The sequence below is a fragment of the Rhinopithecus bieti genome, unplaced genomic scaffold (genome assembly GCF_001698545.2).
Source record: "Rhinopithecus bieti isolate Rb0 unplaced genomic scaffold, ASM169854v2 scaffold_21022, whole genome shotgun sequence".
Lineage (NCBI taxonomy): Eukaryota > Metazoa > Chordata > Mammalia > Primates > Cercopithecidae > Rhinopithecus > Rhinopithecus bieti.
This window is the reverse complement of record NW_016810401.1, coordinates 731,984-737,652: the sequence shown is the minus strand read 5'-3', so window position 1 is coordinate 737,652 and position 5,669 is coordinate 731,984. Positions and strand designations below refer to the sequence as shown.

The 5,669-nt window shown below is 44.5% G+C and overlaps 1 pseudogene; it reads left to right on the top strand.

Annotated features, from left to right (window-relative positions):
* The first annotated feature begins 2,738 nt into the window (after positions 1-2,738).
* LOC108542046 (Ig lambda-6 chain C region-like) lies at positions 2,739-3,405 on the top strand (annotated as a pseudogene).
* The last annotated feature ends 2,264 nt before the right edge of the window (positions 3,406-5,669 follow it).

Here is a 5,669-nt window from a genome sequence, read left to right as displayed (position 1 = left end):
AACTGAACAATGAGATCACCTGGACTTGGGAAGCGGAACATCACAAACTGGGGCCTATCATGGGGAGGGGGGATGGGGAAGGGATTGCATTGGGGAGTTATACATGATATAAATGATGAATTGATGGGTGCTGACGAGTTGATGGGTGCAGCACACCAACATGGCACAAGTATACATATGTAACAAACCTGCATGTTATGCACATGTACCCTAGAACTTAAAGTATAATCAAAATAAATAAATAAATAAATAAATAAAATTGAAAAAAAATAAATTCATGGTTAAAAGTAACTACTACACTGATGTGAAGAAAGAAAAAATAAATACATAAGAATTAGTGTGTATAAAGTAATAACTTATTAACAAAAGATTAAACATTCTTATTCTCTAACACAAACACTTTATCTCCTTTAAAAAGTTGTTGGATGGAAATAAAGGAAATCTTATTTTAGTTTAATGACTTCAGGGTCCTTGCTGTGTTACAAGAAAAAATACAAAAGAAATACAAATGGGCAATAGCCTAAAGATTAACCATCATGTAAAGAGAAAATAAAAATAATACAAAGTTCTGGGTCTAAGTTTCTAAAATTTGTTTTGTTTTTTACTTTTATTGCAGGTTCTGGGTCTAAATTTCATTCAAATATATTGTTACAGATTGAAAGATATTTTACTTACAAACCATTTTGTCCTAAGATCTTAAAACCAAAAACTAGAAGTTATGATGGTAAAATAAATATAATTCAATTTTACTCCAAAGTAAATTTGTGAATTTTGGACATACGGTATTTCTATATAAATATTCTCTCCCATCTTTCCCACAGTGTAAAATAAAAATGCAAACATGGTATTAACAGCTTATGCAAGAGTTTGGATTTTCCTTTCTAAAACACTAGATTAAATGAAACCTAAATCACTTACACTTGCCCTGGAGATAAAGTAAGTTATTACCTTTGTCATTATTTAAGAGTAGGTAATGTATATATGGGTGTGAGTGTTTAAGGAATTTGGGCCAGGCACGGTGGCTCACACCTGTAATCCCAGCACATTGGGAGGCTGAGGCAGGTGGATCACCTGACATCAGGAGTTCAAGACCAGCCTGGCCAACGTGGTGAAACCCTGTCTCTACTAAAAATACAAAAATTAGCCGGGCATGGTGGCGGATGCCTGTAATCCCAGCTACTCTAGAGGCTGAGGCAGGAGAATCGCTTGAACCCGGGAAGCGGAGGTTGCAGTGAGCCGAGATCGTGCCATTGCACTTCAGCCTGGGCAACAAGAGTGAAACTCCGTCTCAAAAAAAAAAAAAAAGAATTTGATTTAATTAATATTTAAATTGATTACAAATAATTTAAATAGTGTCTTTGTAAAATGGGTTTTTTTTGTTTTGTTTTTGACTTTTATTCTGGGTTCTGGAAGTACACATGCAGGTTTGTTACATGGAAAAACTGCATGTCGCTGAGGTTTGGTGTACAAATGATGCCATCACCCAGAGGAGTGAGCATAGTACCCATTAGTTTTTCAAACCTTCATCCCGCTCCCACCTCTCTGGTAGTCTGCAATGTCTATTGTTCTTATCTTTATGTTCATGTGTACTACATGTTTAGCTCCCACTTACAAGTGAGAATCTGTGGTATTGGGTTTTCTGTTCCTGTGTTAATTTGCTTAGCATAATGGCCTCTAGCTGCAACCATGTTGCTGCAAAGGACATGATTTTGTTCTTTTTTATGGATGCATAGTATTCTATATTGTATACGTATCACATTTTCTTTATCCAATCCACCATTGATGGGCATCCAGGTTGATTCCACGTCACTGTTATCATGAATACTGCTGCAATGAACATATGAGTGCATGTGTCTTTTGGGTAGAATGATTTATTTTCCTTTGGGTATATACCCTGTAATGGGACTACTGGGTCAAATGGTAGTTTTAAGTTCTTTGAGAAACCTCCAAACTACTTTCCACAGTGTCTGGACTAATTTACATTCCCACTAACAGAGTATAAGTCCCCTTCTCTCTGCAACCTCACTAACATGTTACTTTTCTGACTTTTTAATAATAGCCATTCTGACTGGTGTTAAGATGGTATCTCATTGTGGTTTTGATTTGCATTTCATTAGTAATGTTGAGCATTTTTTCATATATTTGTTGACCAAATGAATGTCTTATTTTGAAAAGTGTCTGTTCATGTCCTTTGCCCATTTACAAAATGGTTTTCTTAACCTTAGCTGTGACTGCAAATTTTGCAGACTACAAAGTCACCCAAATGCATTATCTGAGTAAAATTTTAAGATGCCACATGTCTCTGATAAATTTGGGTTATCAACAGTAATTGTACTGCTCATTGATGCTAGCTTCAGTATAATTTCTAAAATCCCAAGGTGAATTTAGAAATTTTGACTAAACTAATACCACCACAGATACTGAGAATGATATCATTATCAGTATTATATTAATAGGTAATAGTCTATATCTGAATATTTCTAAAGTAATTTCAAAATCTATTCATGTTTTTAATGTAAAAGCGTGAATAATATAACATTCACAATTTTTTAAGAGAATAATTCCTACCAAATAAGGAAAATAGAAGTTTCTGTAAACTAATGAATTGTTTTACCATTAGTGCTCCTTGATATGCAGCCAAAAATCTCTTGCACGCATGCACTAGGAAATAACTACAAGAACATTCATAGCAACAATTTGTTCATTACAGTCAAAAGTGAAAACAGCTCACCGCAGACACTGCATGGAGTGCGCAGCGTCCAGAATGAGTAGGAAAGCGGCTTCGGTTCCTTCAGGACGCGCTTCAGGGGGCACCGCGGCAGTTTGGGGACGACTTGGAGCCCTGTCCTAGGGAGAAAACAGCTCCTGTCTGTGGCCCTGACTGCTTAGGTGGGAGCTGAGTGCAACTCAGCTTCTCCGGGGCATTGTTTTCTACACGGTTACTCTCAAGCTGGAGCACCGTGGCACATCACAGGACCATGTATATTGGAATATTGGCTACCTACAGCTTTGCAGTGCAATTTGATATCAGGAATTGTCAGCCCAAGGCCACCCCCTCGGTCACTGTTCCCGCCATCCTCTGAGGAGCTCCAAGCCAACAAGGCCACACTGCTATGTCTCATGAGTGACTTCTATCCAGGAATCTTGATGGTGACCTGGAAGGCAGATGGTACCCCCATCACCCAGGGCGTGCAGATGACCACGCCCTCCAAACACACCAAGAAGTACACAGCCAGCAGCTACCTGAGCCTGACGCCCAGGCAGTGGAGGTCCCGCAGAAGCTACAGCTGCCAGGTCACGCATGAAGGGAGCACAGTGGAGAAGACAGTGGCCCCTGCAAAATAGGGAGTGTCGCTCTGTCTCCCAGGCTGGTGTGCAATGGCATTATCTCGGCTCACCATAACCTCTGCCTCCCACGTTCAACCAATTCTCCTGCTTCGGCCTCCTGAGTAGCTGGGATTACAGACTGGCTGACACGGAAAATAGAAAAGGACCCATGTTAAATTATCGGGGTTTCACCCTTGCCACCCAGGCTGGAGTGCAAGGGAGCGATCTCGGCTCACTGTGCAACCTCAGCTTCCTGGATTCAAGCAATTCTCCTGCCTCAGCTTCCTGAGTCGCTGGGAGTACAGATGCCTGCCACCACGCAGAACTAACATTTTGTATTTTTAGTAGAGATGGGGTTCCAAGCAGAGCTAACGTTTTGTATTTTTAGCAGAGATGGGGTTTCACCATGTTGGCCAGGCTGGTCTCAAACTCCTGACCTCGGTGATCCACACCCCCCGCCCCCCACAGCCTCCCAAAGTACTAGGATTACAGGCATGAGCCACTGCACCTGGCTGTACCAGGGTTTTATATTGAGTTTCTTGCCAAGTGTGACTTCCAATAACAACCCCCCTGCACTTTCTCCAGGACTCGGAAAGCTCAGGCAGCCCAGGGTGAATAAGCCTGAGTAGTGCAGTCAGACCACAGAGGGGCCTGGTGGGCACAAGGTGTGGCAGCAGCAGGGATGGGCATTGTGAGGCGTTGGGAAGGGGCTGTGGGGCTGGACAATGTGAGTCCACTAGGCCTGGTGGCTGCTTCCTGGTAACCGGTGAGCATCGGAAGGCTTTGTGGGTTATAGGCATTCAGGCCAGGACGCAGCAGCCCTCAGTGTAGCTAGGCAGAAGGAGGAGGAGCTCGACATGTGCTGTGTCCCAGCAGTTTTGTGCTTTCGGTGCTTGTCGTGTTCGTTATTTTTAGAGAAGACAGCGATGCGGCGCGAGGCTGCGGCCGTTGCCTGGGTCAGGCTGGCTTCCTACAAGTGCTGTGCCAGCTCACTAGCGGGGCTGCTAGGGCAACACACATTTCAGTTTCATCGAGGCTCAGGCCAGAAAGTGGAACAGGCGTGTAGATATCCCATGGGATAAACTACGCTGTTGTGTGTGCCCCAAAGCAGTTCCAAAACCTGTGGCTGCACAGGGGGGGACAGGCCGCATGCCAGTGATGATCTTACTTTTATGAGGCTGTGGCTGGCTACAATCAGAATCCACTACTGTAGAGCTGGGCAGCGCGGAATGTGGGCAGCCCAGAGGGCCCGAGCCTGCAGCACATCAGCACCAAAAGATGCCACAGCTCCTGTTTGCTGGCGATTGTTGATATTGTGGCGGAGATGTTACCCGTACATGATGACTAAACAGGCCAAAATTGCTAACTCTCCTCTTCGCAGACCAGGAGGATCGTGATATTTGGAATAGGCTGTGACATGATGAACTATAGCAGCACAAATTCGTACTGCTCCACTGAGGATAGTTTGAGTTTAAAACGCTCTACCACCAAGTGAGGAAGACAATGATAATGGCCCAGATTTTAGCATCACGTGTCCAGGCTTGGCCTGAGGATGCCTGAGGACCGCCTGTCTTTAAGATGCTCACCACGATACAAAGATGAAGAAGATGATGATGATGATGTCCATATAACAGCTTGGAGAGAAAACGACTTGACGCTGGAGAGTATAAGTGACGAGGAGACTCATCCAGCTTGGCCTGAGGACCGCCTGTCTTTAAGATGCTCACCACGATACAAAGATGAAGAAGATGATGATGATGATGTCCATATAACAGCTTGGAGGGAAAATGACTTGACGCTGGAGAGTATAAGTGACGAGGATACTCATCCAGGGTGAAGCCCTTCTAGGAGCTGACCAGTGTGCTGACTCAAAGGGAAGGCCAGCGCGTGCTGCAGGGATATCTGAGGGAGGCTGGAACTCTGCAGTCAGGCATTTTCCCTGGCTTGGCATAAAGAAGTGATGGAGACTTTCCTGTGATTCCTAGGCTCCCCTCCTGGACAGCACCAGGAATGGGCCTTCGAGGTGGCTGGGCTTCAGGCCAGCCTGGCGGCGTGCTTGGGTGACTTGGGAGAATGTAGCTGTTTGCTGGGAAGATCTTAAGGAGGAAACCAGAACCTCTCTCTGTCCCAAGCTCTCATCCCTGGGGGAGCCTGTTAGGACAGAGTTCATCCTCAGTCAAAAGAAAGTGCATCTGGTTTCACATTTTACCTTCCTTCCTGCCACCCAGAGTGGGAGCAGGCAAACCTGGCTGAGGAGAGCCACACCCAGCCACACCCCATGGGTCAATCACTGGAGCTTCTGAAACCTGGGTGGTGCCTGGTACAGCTGGGTTCCTTCCTTC